We start from the raw sequence: 17,739 nt of genomic DNA, 5'->3' as shown, positions 1-17,739 counted from the left end.
ACGTGAATTACTTTCTGAAAAAGCTACGATTCGTTTTCCATACATTTCGATAGCTGAATGGTATTCTTGATCTAAAACCAGAACATAATCTGTCTCTATCTCTTGAAATGTCGAATGCCTCTTTACTTATGTAGATGAGGAGGTGTATGGAAAAGTCTATTGCCTAGAGATAATTTCAAAATGCTTTTTGAACCTGATATTTTCTAGGGAGTCAAGATATCCAAGTGATTATTTATATTGAGAATTGAAAATTTACCTAGAGAAAATGTCCATGAGATGAAGGAAACTATCATCATGAAATAGTAGTCTCACTTTTCTTCTATAAATAGTAGGTGATGGTGTGTCGTGCAAAATGTATTTTATTACTGTAATATATATGCGTATACCTATCTGTGTGTATTCATGTGTATGTATATATTTCATTCTATTTTAATATTATTGTTCAATTTTTCTATCATATTTTGACATTTGTAATCCTCTCAAACAAGTATGAAATTTTGTTGCTATGTTGTTTATTTTCTGTAACTGTGATATTTTGAAATAAACAAAATATTCTATTTTATTTAACTATAGGTTAGGTAGAAGTTAGGTATTTTCGTGAAAATTGAAAATGATGAATTCATTAAGTGATGAAATTGCCCGTTTTTTGATGAAAATCCATAGATGTTTCGGTTTTGTAATGTTTCCAGTAAAATTTCACGATGAAGTTTTACTTGGATGAATTTATCAGTTCAAACATGTACTGTCTAAAAAAGAGACTTCTTACAGAACTTCATTTATGCATATATGGAAAATGGAAACTGTAAGGAAATAATTCATAATAACCCAACTCAAAAAATTTTTGTTCATGAATACGGAGGCATTTGAATATTAGTATGGTAAAGAAGAAATATTTCCTCCCACAAATGACAAGCTCAACAATTTCACATGAGTTGAAACGCTTAAAAACGATGAGTGATGCATGTCCTATGATCTTGTCTAGCTGCACTGAAAAATAACAGTTGTAGAGACAAGAAAGATATTTTTTAACTTGTTTATGAAATTTTAGTTTCTTAGTTATTCGATGAATTTGCTGAAATAAACAACGTCTAGTTATCATTGGTGACATGTAGCCACGTCCAATTCATATAAAATACGAAACTTTTTTTCTTGATCATTTGTGTTTCGGATTTTCACCCTTATAGTTTTTTGTTAGTTCAAAATTGTTATTAATATAAGAATTATTATTTTCAATTTGTGTTGAGTGACATGCTATATTTGATCTGACTACACAACCCCGAATGCATTGCTTCAAAAAAAATAAATAGCAGCTTGACTGCGTTACCCTTTCTATATTTTATATATATATATATATATATATATATATATATATATATATATATATATATATATAATTGTTATATATATATATATCACATATACATATAATATGTTAGGTTTTTCTTGTGATGTTTTTATACGGTTTCGCTTGCGTAAGTTGTATGTACCTGTTTTTCCACCTGAGGGTTGTTGATGGCTTTTGGCAGTTCTCCTACCTGTTTTTCTACCTGAGGGTTGTTAATGGCTTCTGGCGGTTCTCCTACCTGCAATGGTTCATTATCAATTTGTGGTTGTCTTTGGGGGTTGTTTTTAATTATTGTTTTCCAAATCCTTGGGACGTTTAGTGAGTCATCCCTTTTGTTGATGAGGCCTTGCTTTTCGATTTCGACAGCTTCCCTGATTTGTCGAATTCTTGGGTATTGCACCTGTGCTATCTGTTTTGTGGACTCAAAATTAATCTTGTGACCTGTTTGTAGATGGTGTTGATAGAGGGCAGAGGAGGTTTGTTTTGTTCTTATCGAGTTTTTGTGCTCCTGGGTTCTGGCAGATATACGTCTGTTGGTCTGACCGATATATTGTTGACCACAGTCCTCGCATGTGATGCTATATACTCCTTGGTTTTTTAGGGAAATTCTCTCTTTCGGTCTGGGCAGCCAACTGGATATCGTTTTGTGCGGTTTGTAGGTTGTCCGGATGTGTTTACGTCTTAGTATTCTCCCGATTTTGTCGGTCACACCTTTGACATAAGGTAGTGTCACAGATAGTCTGTCGTGTGGAGAGTGTTCTGTCGATCTAGTGCATGTTTTTTGGTTCTTCTTTGTCTGTCGATGGCCTTTTGAATGATCTTTGGTCCGTAGCCATTTTGTCGCAGAGCCTTTGTTGTCTCCCTCAATTCTGTTGCCCTGTTTGTCAATATGGGAATGATCAAGAAGTACTCATCTATTCATTTTTGATTTTCAAGTTATTATTTTCCAGTGATCAGGACTACCAATTCACTACGAATACACTTTTTTACTGAAAAAATGTCAGTCCTGAAAAATCCGAATTTGTCTCACTTCTCATGGAAACACCCCCGTATCTTCCGTAATATTCGAGGTGGAACGATGACACTCTCAGGACTGATGAGAATGTTCAAAATGCACCTACCACCTGAATGGAGTTGGCCAAAGTGATATACACTGTCAGCCACTCGCGATGGAACACCCCATTTTTACGGTAAAACATATTAGGGGGCAAAATAGGCTCAAAATTCCTTCATATTCGTGAACAGGACTACCAACTTACTACGATTACACTCTTCTCCTGGAAAGATTTCAGTCCTGAAAAATCCGAATTTGTCTCATTTCTTATGAAAACACCCCCGTATCTTACGTAATATTCGAGGTGGAACGATGAAACTCTCAGGACTGATGGATTCCTGAGGAATCCGAATTTGTTTCACTTCTCATGGAAACACCCTCGTATCTTCCGTAATACCTGAAATAGAGTTTTTTTGTTTTGACATCAAAACATGAACGAAAATGTTTAAGAGAAACTCGACTTTTGTTATCACATAAATAATTTATTTTTATTTTGTGGTCAGGAAAGTAATTCTTTCTCAATATGAGAGAAAATGGTAATTTTGTAAGAGGAACGAAAACATGTAATCAGTGAGGTTTTAGGATGGTTAATGTTAGTTCATATTCTCATTTTCCCATTATTTAAAAAAAACAAGGATATTTTGTGGCGAAAAATGTTATGTAGTTTGAAATTATTTTGAAGTACTACTTTCAAAATCACATTTTCAATAAAAAAACGAAACAATCCATTTCAAATGGATATATATATATATATATATATATATATATATATATATATATATATATATATATATATATATATATATATATATATATATATATATATATTCGACGCGCCGCCGACCCCTAGCCGGTACGGCCACAACCACTATGTCCCTGCATTTTGAATCTGTAATATCATCGAAAATATTCATTTAAATCACATGCTGCGGAGGGCCATTCCGATCTATGTTAAATACATTAAATATTCAAGGTACTTATTTGGATAAGGGTTAAAGCTGTATTGCTGAGAACTATTTTTTAAATAAGCCACCATTTTTGGAGGATGAAAAATGGGTATTATGGGATAGACTGTGATAGACATATACATATTTAAATAAGAGAGACATATACGGTGTACAATTTTGTATTGCCTGAAATTATCAGTGTTTCTTTAATATATTATGCATGTTATATACATATAAACCTTGCTTTCGAATCACTTTATCTACTGAAAAAAAACTGTTGTGACAGATTCATTTCATTTTCTTATATTTCCTCATTATTATGTTGTTTTGAAAGTTTTGTTCGTTTTCATGAGTCTACTCTGAACTGTAATATCTCAGTTTTTTATTTCTAACTAGAACAATAAACACTCATTGCATAGGTATCACGATTTGATACACCCGATAGTTTCAAATGCAATTTCAGCTCAATTGAAAATTAATGGATATATCCGTTAGTACGTGGTGGGAAATCATCATAAATGAAACTCTATATTTTTTTTACCACTTTTATCTGTAATTGACGTGTTACTGCAGTTTCTTCCTACAAACTGATATAATGATGAGTACTAATACAATAATGAAGATCACTCATCAAATAAGCTCATATTCTCATTTTCCCATTATTTAAAAAAAACAAGGATATTTTGTGGCGAAAAATGTTATGTAGTTTGAAATTATTTTGAAGTACTACTTTCAAAATCACATTTTCAATAAAAAAACGAAACAATCCATTTCAAATGGATATATATATATATATATATATATATATATATATATATATATATATATATATATATATATATATATTCGACGCGCCGCCGACCCCTAGCCGGTACGGCCACAACCACTATGTCCCTGCATTTTGAATCTGTAATATCATCGAAAATATTCATTTAAATCACATGCTGCGGAGGGCCATTCCGATCTATGTTAAATACATTAAATATTCAAGGTACTTATTTGGATAAGGGTTAAAGCTGTATTGCTGAGAACTATTTTTTAAATAAGCCACCATTTTTGGAGGATGAAAAATGGGTATTATGGGATAGACTGTGATAGACATATACATATTTAAATAAGAGAGACATATACGGTGTACAATTTTGTATTGCCTGAAATTATCAGTGTTTCTTTAATATATTATGCATGTTATATACATATAAACCTTGCTTTCGAATCACTTTATCTACTGAAAAAAAACTGTTGTGACAGATTCATTTCATTTTCTTATATTTCCTCATTATTATGTTGTTTTGAAAGTTTTGTTCGTTTTCATGAGTCTACTCTGAACTGTAATATCTCAGTTTTTTATTTCTAACTAGAACAATAAACACTCATTGCATAGGTATCACGATTTGATACACCCGATAGTTTCAAATGCAATTTCAGCTCAATTGAAAATTAATGGATATATCCGTTAGTACGTGGTGGGAAATCATCATAAATGAAACTCTATATTTTTTTTACCACTTTTATCTGTAATTGACGTGTTACTGCAGTTTCTTCCTACAAACTGATATAATGATGAGTACTAATACAATAATGAAGATCACTCATCAAATAAGCTCATATTCTCATTTTCCCATTATTTAAAAAAAACAAGGATATTTTGTGGCGAAAAATGTTATGTAGTTTGAAATTATTTTGAAGTACTACTTTCAAAATCACATTTTCAATAAAAAAACGAAACAATCCATTTCAAATGGATATATATATATATATATATATATATATATATATATATATATATATATATATATATATATATATATATATATATATATTCGACGCGCCGCCGACCCCTAGCCGGTACGGCCACAACCACTATGTCCCTGCATTTTGAATCTGTAATATCATCGAAAATATTCATTTAAATCACATGCTGCGGAGGGCCATTCCGATCTATGTTAAATACATTAAATATTCAAGGTACTTATTTGGATAAGGGTTAAAGCTGTATTGCTGAGAACTATTTTTTAAATAAGCCACCATTTTTGGAGGATGAAAAATGGGTATTATGGGATAGACTGTGATAGACATATACATATTTAAATAAGAGAGACATATACGGTGTACAATTTTGTATTGCCTGAAATTATCAGTGTTTCTTTAATATATTATGCATGTTATATACATATAAACCTTGCTTTCGAATCACTTTATCTACTGAAAAAAAACTGTTGTGACAGATTCATTTCATTTTCTTATATTTCCTCATTATTATGTTGTTTTGAAAGTTTTGTTCGTTTTCATGAGTCTACTCTGAACTGTAATATCTCAGTTTTTTATTTCTAACTAGAACAATAAACACTCATTGCATAGGTATCACGATTTGATACACCCGATAGTTTCAAATGCAATTTCAGCTCAATTGAAAATTAATGGATATATCCGTTAGTACGTGGTGGGAAATCATCATAAATGAAACTCTATATTTTTTTTACCACTTTTATCTGTAATTGACGTGTTACTGCAGTTTCTTCCTACAAACTGATATAATGATGAGTACTAATACAATAATGAAGATCACTCATCAAATAAGCTCATCAGCTTCGTTAAGAAACTACAATTATCTGTCGATTTTGAATAAGTGTAATCCATTATAAACTCTCAAGGGTTGGGCTCACTTTGAACCAACCTGATAGATCGTCATTTATGCTCTCGGTTTCAGAGTGATTTGAGAATTATACTGCAATGCTTGTGCCTCCCTAGAAATCGGTTCCATTCGAAAAACTTTGAAAGCTGTCGGGGTCGTGAAACATAAATGACTTTGGATCTGCAGTGACTGCTAATGTTTCACTGAGAAAAAATGTTCCAAGAAGTTTGACATCCAATCATATTAACTTCAAGATTGAAGAGTTAAATCAAACTTTTTGATTCAAAAAAGTAAGACGGAAAGTAACTGAGTATTGAGAAAGACAAGTTTCAATTTTCTACTTTTCCATCTTTATACGAAAAATATTGTGGAAAGCGTTCAAAGAAGAAAGCAAATAATTTCGAAATGAAGATTCCCACATTTTTTTTATATGAAGATGAAGAAATAGAGAGTCAAAACATTCATTTCCCGAAAATTACTCCCTCTTGAAAATAAACCCCTTTCATTTTTATTGATTAATTATTATTATAAAAAAAACTTTTTTTCACCAGCAGCAACTGGATACTTCTTCAATACTTCTCCCAGAAATTGTATTTCTGAAATATCGATCATTAGCTAGTTTTCGTTTTCTAAAAGAAATGGCTCTTATAATTAGGATCATAATGAGATAAAAATAATTTATAAATTGGGTTGACATAATCGTCATCTTCATGACGTTCATTGAAAGATGTTATATACCGTGTGACCCATTTAAGATGGAAGCACAATTATACAATCTTTATTTCCAAGCTGTTTTCAATAATTCTTCTTGTATAGATGACATTCAAAATGTCTACTAGAACACCACATTTCATGAATTATTCGTCATTTTTAAGGCCGACTATTTTAATTTTTCAAGGCCAAGAATAAAAAAAAATTGAATTATTTTTACAAAAAATCTGACTACTCAAATGGATTCGTGACGTTTTCAAATGGTTTATGTCGAAGTAACGTAAAAATTCATTCAATAATGAAAAAGTTATAAGTGAATGAAATTAGAAAAATAAGTAGAAAAATAAGTTGTTTAAATGAATCCATCACATCAATTTCATTTGAGTTCTGACTACACTACTGGATGGAGGAGGTCTCGAGATGAAACTGTTGAGAATTTTAACAAAATCTCTTCTTCAATGAAAAAATTATTCAGGAATTTGTTCAGGAATTGTCATTTCGTGATTCATCAAACTTGTAATTGAAAATAAAACTAGATTATGGCCCAATTTTCAATTCAAGAAATCATACGTATTTCTTGAGATAACTACCGAAGTGAAACGGAAATAAATAGATTATTCAATGAAAGACACCCAAATCGTCCAGCTATAAATATACACAGTATATAAAATTAACCAAGTATTCAATCGGACTGGAGCAGTGTCCACGTATATTTTAAAGAATAATATACGAAAAAGAAATGGAAATAATTAGACTATATTAGATTATTTCAGAAAAAATCCAAATAATAGTTTGAGGGTGGCCAGCTTAGATTTAAACATACCTAGAGAGAATATTAGGTGATATCGGCAAAGAATTGAGAGCATTTGAACCAAAATTTTTGCACACTCTAGAACCGGGTGATCAAGAAAAACGTTTGTAATTTTGCTTATGGGCCCAGGGCGAGTACCTAAACGACAGACATTTTTTAAAGAATATTTCATTCAGTGATGAAGCTAGTTTCACAACAAACGTGGTGATTTCATCAAAAAACATTCGATTTTGGGCTGAAAATCCTAACTGGGTGATTAACTGTAAAATACAGTATTCAGAAGAAGTAAATGGTTTCGTGTGGAATACTGAATTAGATAATAATTGGACCATTCTTTTTTGACAGCAACATCAATGTCGCAAATTTCTTTTGCAGAAACAAGAAATTGATATTTTCAGTAAGATGGCTGTTCTTTTCATAATGCGGAAATTGTGAAGAGGTGTCTGAAACAAAACTACCCTAATCGTTGGATAGGACGGGGGAGTAGATTATTTGGACGGCCACCTAGATCGCCTGAACTTACTTTGTTATCATCTCTGATTCTATTATGTGCATTGCTTGTGAATGATATATTGTTTTCCACTAGTTTGTAACAATTCGAAATAAATGCATGTGTTTTTTTATTTGAAATTATTGACATTGAATTTTGTTTCATAATCGGATTCATTTATATAATTCATACATTTCATACATTCTTCATGAAGGATCTGAATTATATTTTGTTAAATATAATTCCGAATTCAGTGTTGTAGTCAAAATTTCATTAAACAAAAAATTTAATTTCTTTATACTTTTTTCATTGATGAACAGATTTTGTTGAAATTTTCAACAGTGATAACTCGACACTTTCTGAATCCAGTGATGTAGTCAGAACTCAGATGGAACTTCTGAAAATGAAGTGGTGGGTTTATTAAACAGCATATTTTTCAAATTTCATACACTCATAATTTTTCCATTATTGGATGCATTTCTTAGTACTTTTGACATACCATTTGAGAACGTCACGAATTCAGTGATGTACTCAGATTTTTTGTAAAAAAATCTCGAATTATTTCATTTTTGGCCTTGAAAAATAAGAATAGGCCAACTCTTTATCGAATCAAATCCAATGTTTGTCTATAATTAGTGACTATGTATGAATTCGAACCCTGCAATTATCCAGGTTGGATTTCACACGAAAAATATAAGCGTCCATGTACCCAATTTTGTGAAAAATATATGTTTCCAATTTCCAAAAGATGTTCGTTTTGCATAGTCGCAGAAATGAATGGTACATAATTCCTTAGTAACATTCGGATTCCGTATCGTAGATATTTATAATAAATTCTCGACGAACGATTTTCATCATCAAATAATAACTGGATAATCTCGAACTCGAGATTGAGTATAAGATGATGAATAATCATTTGTGTTTCAATAATAGTATTGTTGTTTTAATAATAGTATTTTTTTTTCGAAAAAAATCTGTTATCAGTTGAGAATGGTCAAAAACAGATTTAATTCTCATTTTAGCAACGAATGCGATAACACATTTTCATTTTATTTTCAGATTGTTGATAACATAAACATGGACTGAATACAAACTACTGCCAGAAGATTTTTTCTAGCATTTTCGGAATTGATAAAACTACCGGTGAGTTCATATTTTTTTTTCTTCAATGATTATTTTCTTCAAATTCATAAAATACTTCTACAGATATTCACATGTTTCATACGTTATTATGAGTATGACAGTAACTCAACCCTAAATCTATTGAGACAACTGAAACGAATATACCAATTAAATGAAACTCACCAATTTGATGAATAAATGCAAGAGGCCGAAATAAAAAAGAAATTGCCACACTTCACTTATTCACATAACCTCACGAAAATAAGACAACAAAACTCAATTTCAAATTCCACTTTGATTACCAACAATTTATATATCATATTCAGAAATCTCAATATCATAATCGAAAATTATTGGTATAATAATACATATTTAATTCGAATCGAAACATTATTCTGAATAGTATTTAACAAATATGAGTATAGTCTGTAACTAACGACAAGTTTAGCAACAAAATGAGCATGACTGTACAGGAAGACCCTGTACTATCCGTTTAGTGAACTGAATTCATGGTTGCTTTCTGATAGTTGAAGATTGTAGGGAGTTCGACTGGCGAAGCATTCTATGTTCTTCACAAAAAGTTATATATGCCTTCTCGGAATTTGAACGAGAAATGGTATTAAATAAACTTATCGAAGAATCACGAAGAATCAAAAGTTAAAGTTTCTCCGATGTTTTGGGTTTTTCTTTGTGGAATCTTGTGTAGAGACGTTATAAACGTATTTCTGACATTTGGTGGACAGTACCTTGCGAGGGAGTTATATTCGCTGCCTCTTCCTTGTGAGTCGAATATTTTGAGGGATCTTTTCCTTGTAATTAGAAACCTCACATGTTCAGGCAGCAGTTTCCAATACAAATCGAGAAGCTGTAGAATTTCAAATATGATCTATTTCTAAGCAATTTTCCGAAATAACTCATTTTGGTATCTCCAACGCGGAGCAAAATTTCGAAAATTCGCGTTGTTCGAGGAATCACAGTTGGTTGGGTTTGAGGCTATCGCTCGGGCTAAATATTGAGAAAAGTGCGAGTACTATATCCCCGTCAGTTCCGGGAGGGTGAATCATCTGAATATCCCAAACAAATAAAATTCATTCCAACTAGACATGAGTTCTATCTAGAGTTGATTTCGTAGGATGTACCAATGCGCTACCTGCAGACAAAGTCCGAAAACAACCAAGTCAAAAATAATAAACACATTCCGCGAGAGGTGTATATGATATGCTTGAATTCCAGTGAAAAAACCTCATCCTTGGAAGTCGTTGCACGTGTGCCCGATGGTTTTACTTCAGCTTTTTGCGCAGCATCAGCTGGGTTAGTTGTGTGTGTGGAAATGAAGTGAATGTTCTCATTTTTCGAGATATGTACTTTCGATTGGTGATTATTTTTAAGTTGGTAAACTCGTTTTGAACATATTTTCTCAGTTTCAGCTGTATGGCGGGTTCACTTTGTTGGTGAAAGGCATAAAAGTTAGGATGTTTCACGTGTTCGGCGATTTTCTACTATAAATGGTTCAAAGAATTCGAATCAGATTTTGTGTAAAACATAGAATTGCCCACACAGCACCAGATATTCATGGAATATTCCCTCTATATCATAAAACGAACGTATATATTCCAAATATCCATAGAATATTCTTGGAATATATATACATGCTTCTAGAATATTCATAGAATATGCTTGAATGACAGGATTATTCCCAAAAGAATGTGCATAGAATGTTCATGAATGGATTCTTCTCCCATGAATATTCTACGACTATTGTTGATCGAATATACCATATGGTATATTTTTGGAATATATCCCCAGGGTATATTTAGAAATATTCTATACTGGAATTGTGAATTATCTCATGATAACATATTCGAATAATTCGATATTATTAAAAACAAAAATATTTGAAGATTTTAATCGAATGCATATCCTAATGTATATAACCATTATTATGTTAACCAGTTTTTGAACTCATCGCGAAGAATGAATGGTCCAATATATGAATCAATTGCATTAATAAATCGGTTTATTCACATCCTATTTTTCTTTTTGTATTTGAAATTATTCAATTACAAAGCGACAAATCCTGGCAACAAAGAAATGAGGAAGTGAAGTATTGGAGTAAATGTTTCTCATTGGTCAATTGAAGTGTAGTGCACGAAACCCGAAGCTCTCTGAAAGCGGCTGCCCCTTAACGTTTGACAGCTTTGCTTTGAAAACGACAACATGGCTGTTTGGCATTGCTGTTGTAATCAAAGTATTATTTCATGTTTAGTGTACCATTTATACTTTGAGGCTGTCCAATTGGCAGTACAGCGAATTGTTTGCTTTTGCATCTTCAAACATTGAAATTACATATTCAGTCTTTGAGAAAAGTAAGTAGAAGACAATAGTATCGATAAGTCATGGTGCTCAACCAACAATACCTCATTTTAGGCCCGAGTAGAGTTGGTGATGGGATTTGTTGGTTTGACTAAGTACATGTTCAAAGGAGAGTAATTTCAGTTGTGTACCTTCAGTAGAGAGAATTTAGTGAATGACACATTCTTTGGTATCATTTGTTTTCAAAAATGTTATCATTCTTCTTCAAGATAGTATCAATATGCCCAAAAGGAAAAGAGTGGTACCTAGCCAACAAACTGAAAACGTAATGAGTACTTTCCAACAACGAGAATGCAAGTTGCTCTCCAGGTCATAAAAAGTTGTAAATGTTCATAAGGAACCTATGAGAAAAATATGTATTTGATTTTTATTCCAATTTTGTTTTGCTACTTTCAGATAGTGATAATGCGTTCCAGGTATCAATAATGAAAGACTGTCTGATACATTGTTGGACAAATATCAGGAAAACTCTTCTGGTGAGCAAAGTTTGAATAACTTGAAGTAAGTGAAATTTATTGAAGAACCCATAATTACAGCTTTGAAAAGTTCCTCAAAATTTTAGTTATGTTTAGTAAGAATATTTTTGTTTAGTTATTCAAGTGGGACATCATCGATATCGTGGTGGAAATTAGTTCTTTAGCAACTTTTAAATATTTGAATTTCATTGAGTATAGGTACCCCATAAGTAAATTCAATATTTTTAAGGTATTGGGTTCAGTAACTCAACCTTATTATTCACAATTTGAAGACTGTAAAATACAAAGAGTTAGCACTTTCAAATTCCAATTTTGAGTTATCTATTTAGAAAACCTGAATATTTTGTTCTCTGAGTGAAGCAGTTTCGTGTTACAACCCTTTAAATGATGACAAATTCAGGTACAGCAAGGTACCATAAACTACGGTGTCCCATAAAAGATACATAATTCTGGCTTATCCATACTTTCTGTGACAACTTGTTTGAATGAAAATAACCTTGCTTGCTTTTTGGGTTGCATAGAATTGATAATTGCTTCTTCTTCTGTATCGTCATTCTTCAGCTTTCGCTCTAATAGTTCTTCAGCAATTTGATAGGTCATCAAATGACTTCGTTTTAGTTTATGAATTAGTATAAGCTCATCAGCATCAATTTTCGGGCATGAGAGTTGGTTATTATTTGCCCATGACGACGGAACTATGGTGAACATATATACCTAAAACGTAGATAAAATGAGTCAAATCCAGCTTCAAACAGACAAAACCATCAACTGAAGATATAGACCTGAATTATCAAATATCTGGTCAATTATTGAAGCTAATTGAAAGATATATTTTGACATCAAAAAACCCGCCCGTCATTTCCTTCAAACGCACGATAAATTGAATATCAACAATATTTCATCGGCGTTCATATAGGTTATGTTTGATATTCACCATGTATTTAGCATTAGACAACGGATATTTACCATAAAAAGGTAATATGTGATGAATATAAGTAATTTATATTATAAGAGTCACCAAAGTGTCGTTTATTAACAAAAATGTTGCCAACTAACTTGTGTAGTTGTGTACCGACAGCAGAGTCACATCGAAGCAGAAAGGCATACAAATATTAACAGGGCCGTATTCTTAGTATTCTGTCTAAAAAAACATCAAAATAACGGGGTGCTTAGTTGTGTTTCGAAAAAATATTTCATATAGAAATGATGGGAGTTCAGTTTCAGCAGCTAAACCATACAAGGTGATTCACGGCATTTTATCCATTTGGGAGTATCTAGGTTTCCGATAATTTTGTGATTTGAGCGTATGCGTTCGCATTTGAATTCGATTGTATAGGTTCGCTACCCGCTTTCTATAATTAATTCGTGACAGTGTTCGTATCCATAGGTATTCGTTATTGTAAAGGCCTTTGATGTTGGGATGTTGACTAATTGACGTATGATTAATTTTTGTGGCGGGTTCGAGTACTCTATTAGTAGCAAATATTTTTTATAATTTTTTGTTTAGTAAAAGAAAGGATAGGGTTAGTTTGTTTTTTACGTTATTTCAGAAACTTCATCTATTGAAAAAATACGGTGGGAAATCTTGATAGTGGATCTAGAACGGTTTGGTGTTGGGAGAAAACTCCAGTAATATGAGGTAACACTCTAGCAAAATACTCCCATACTTTCAATACATCGTAGCTTTCGGTCAAATAAATATTGAAAACTCATTTTTATAAATTATAATTAATTCTGATACATTCTGTCAATAACTAATGATCAGTTTTCATTGATACTGTATTCAATTCTGATCCATCCTTAATTTTAGACACTATGATATGCATATAAGTAGCAGATTACAGCCGGTTCTGGGCCTCCCCCCACCACTATGACGTATTAATTGCTTTTTTTGTTGTTGTTTAGTAACATCAAGGCGATGTGACCTTGAAGGGTCTGATGCAGGGATCGTTCAGAATTTTTTTTCATATGAGATTTTTGGGTGAGTGTGTGTGTGACATAGTGACGTAATTACATTTGATTGGTGTGTGTGTGAGAATGCACGGTACAGGGTTTCATCATGTGCTTGTCGATGTACAAACATACGTCTGCATACTTCGAAGATCCTTCAAGTAATGAATGTTTCATCGGTGTGAGCCCACCAAGTTAGTAGTGGTGTGACGTCACAGCAGCATCCGTCCAACGGTAAGAGAGCAAGATGTTCACTCCACGACGTGTGGCTGAGTAATGCGTATTCATCGGTCTGCCCTCGCCTCTCCCGAAGCGATGAAGGCTGTGACGTAACGCATCGCTCTAGCCCCGCTATCGATGGTGACACCACGGCAGCCGAGGACCGTCTGCCTAACGTCTACCCTCTACGAGAGCACAACGACCACTGCCTGTTCGTATCGACATCTGTTATCGCATTCAGTTGGGAGGTAATCTTGGGCATGTAGTTGAAAAGTGGGGTTGGCTATGACGTCTTGACGGGCCCTATTAGACTGTATTTAAGAAGCGAACGAGTGTTGGTTATGTCAGTTTACAACAAGTGAGTTAGTGAGAACTATTATATAAAATGTATTCCTGTGACTGTGGTAAATCTTTCACTCGTAGTGATAATCTTCGTCAGCATCAGCTCCAGAGTTGCCAAGGAGGACCTGCTGTGAAACGGATGAGAGTGGACAATGCAACACCAATGTATACTTGCAATTGCTATAATGTAACAATTCCTATGACGCAAGTGAACTCTCACCGAAGAACCATAATGCATGTGTTCAATTGTCTGAGGGTGTTCAAATTATAACGAATGTATTCAATTGCCGCATTGCTACGTACAGGGTTGAGAATTCGATTGTATCCACTGACTACATGTCATTTTTCAATGAGATTAGGCAGAAGGTCATTGAATTACTGGAATCGGCCATCAGGATCCATAAAAGCATCAAGGTGAATATGGAAGTTTTTGGGAATTATATTCTTCAGACTTAAGATTCGAGGGACACAAAGTCATTTAATTCCCAAAATAAAATAGTGGACCAATCTTCAGATTTGAATGCTGTTTTTGATGGATTCCGTGATGTAATTGTGGCTTAAACGACTGAATTCCAGGAACGTGACTCAGGTATTAATTTTTTTTTAAATTCCAACGAGATTGAGTAGTAATATTTATTTTTTTGTAATTTAGGTAGGACTTGTGAAAAAATACTATTTCTCGAAGTCAATATTAATAAATACAGTCCACTGGAAGGATGTTCATATGTGAAGCTGCCTGAATGCATTGAATGGAGGAAAGCTGTCGTGAATGTTCGTAACGAAGATCAACACTGTTTTGCTTGGGCTATAATATCAGCATTATATCCGCCAAATGGTAGAGTGTCCGAAGTTACGTCATATCCACATTTTTCCAATGTTTTAGTTTTCATAGGTATGGATTTTCCGGTTAAAGTTAATAATAAGAGTATTGAAAGCTTTGAAGATAGGAATGATATTTCAATTGATGTTAACGGTTTAGAGAGTGAATTTGATAAGACTAAAGTGAAGTATGATGTGATTGGTCCATTGCGATACTCACAGAGAAGACTCCGGAGACATGTCAATGTGTTACTTATAACTGATGACTCCGGCAATAGTCACTATTGTTGGATCAAAGATCTTTCAAGATTAGTTTCTAGTCAACTATCAGCTCATGATCACAAAAAATATTTTTGTGATGGATGTTTGATATTTTTTCCAGCGAGAGATTGCTTTCACGTCATAAGATGAATGATTGTAATCTCGTTAGTACAACAACAACAACCACCAATTTAAGGATCAATAAATATGGTCGGATGATTGCGGAAAATAAATTAATGTTTGAAAATTTTGAGAGACAAATGAGGGCACCATTTGTAGTATATGCTGATTTTGAATCAGTACTTGAACCGATTCACGTGAATGCAGAATCCAGAAAGTGCATACACGATTATAACATTCAAACATGCTCCATATTCATTTACTTATCTGATAAAATGTTCATATAATGATGATTTGTCAAAATTTGTTACATATAGGGGTGTAGATGCAGTTCAGAAATTTGTGAGTAGCATTGAAGATGATTTGAAAAAGATATATGAAAATTATCTCAGATACCCTATACCAATGGATGCACAAACCCCCGAAGAAGAGGAACAATTTGCTGCAGCCGGAACTTGTGGTATATGTAATAAACCATTTATTGATGGTGAAGTCAAAGTTAGAGATCATTGTTATGTTACAGGAAAGAAAAGATCACATGCCGCTCATTCCAAATGTAATTCGAATTTCAAAATCCCTAACTTTGTACCTATTATTTTCCACAATTTAAGCGGCTATGATTGCCATTTATTCATAAAAGAATTGTATAGGAATAAAGAGAAAGTTGATGTCATCCCACGAACAAAAGAGAAATGCATATCTTTCACTAAGCATCTCTTCACACACACCTATATCGATAAAGATGGTAAGGTTAAGAAGAAATATCTCAAAATGAGATTTATCAATAGTTATAAATTTATGACTAATTCGTTGGAGAAATTGGGTGCTAACTTAACCTCTGATCAATGTTTGGAGATGCATAAACATTTCCCACAAATTGGGAAATTCAATTTGATGAGGCAGAAAGGTGTATTTCCATATAGCTTCGTTGATGACATTGACAAATTGAATTATCCATCACTTCCAACAAAAAATCAGTTCTATGACAAACTCATTTGTGAACATATATCAGAAAATTATTATGATAGGGCTAGAAATGTGTGGAATTTATTCGAGTGTCAGAATTTGGGTGAATACTCTGATTTGTATTTGAAGTCGGATGTATTGCTATTATGTGATATTTTTGAAAACTTTCGCACCACAAGTTTGGAGATTCATAATTTAGATCCAGCACATTATTACACTGCACCTGGATTATCTTGGGATGCTATGTTGAAGTATACGAATATTGAATTGAAATTACTAACTGACATTGATATGATTCACTTTTTTCAAAAAGGTATACGAGGTGGAATTAGTCAGAGTAGTGAGAGGAAACATATAGCAAATAATGAATTTTTACCAAATTATAATCCCAATGAACCTTCCACATTCATTACATATTTAGATGCAACGAATCTATACGGTCATAGCATGTCACAATCTCTACCAACAAGTGAATTTACATGGTTGACACCTAATGGAATTCTTAACCTTGATGTGATGAATGTGAGTTCTGATAGTCCGTATGGGTATGTGTTTGGAGTGGACATTAATTATCCACAAAAGTTGCATGATGAACATTCTGATCTTTCATTTTTAGTTGAAAAATTAATACCACCTCGTACACAATCGAAAATTCCCAAATCAATTCCAAATTTGAATGATAAAAGAAAATATATTGTTCATTATAGAAATCTACAGCAAGCCATCAAAAATGGTTTGATTGTAATGAATACACATAGAGTATTGAAATTCAAACAATCACGTTGGATGAAACCCTATATAGATCTCAATACTGAAATGCGTAATAGGTCTAACAACAAATCTGTTAAAGATTTCTATAAACTAATGAATAATGCGGTATATGGAAAGACAATGGAGAATGTAGATAACAGAATTGATGTCAGACTCGTTATACATTGGGAAAATATAAAGAAAAATATAGGTGCCAGCACTCTCATATCCAGACCAAATTTCAAAAATTGTTAATTTTCACAGAAAATTTCGTTGCCATTCAATTGGGTAAAGTTAAAGTTCATTATGATAAACCATTATATTTGGGATTTTCTATACTAGAATTAT

The 17,739-nt window shown here is 32.8% G+C and overlaps 1 protein-coding gene across 1 annotated transcript in view; it reads left to right on the top strand.

The window, feature by feature from the left end:
• The window catches only part of Oct-TyrR (Octopamine-Tyramine receptor), a 1,115,181-nt gene that overhangs the window by 673,469 nt on the left and 423,973 nt on the right, over nt 1-17,739 (top strand). The window contains exon 4 of the mRNA XM_074186523.1: nt 9,053-9,136. The gene's annotated coding sequence lies outside the window, so the exon portion shown is untranslated. The remainder of the gene's footprint in view (nt 1-9,052; nt 9,137-17,739) is intronic.

This window comes from Leptinotarsa decemlineata, unplaced genomic scaffold (assembly GCF_025532065.1).
Source record: "Leptinotarsa decemlineata unplaced genomic scaffold, Ldec_3_MD MMD2_P_RNA_scaffold_2, whole genome shotgun sequence".
Lineage (NCBI taxonomy): Eukaryota > Metazoa > Arthropoda > Insecta > Coleoptera > Chrysomelidae > Leptinotarsa > Leptinotarsa decemlineata.
The sequence above is the reverse complement of the archived record's forward strand: the minus strand, read 5'-3'. Positions and strand labels throughout refer to the sequence as shown.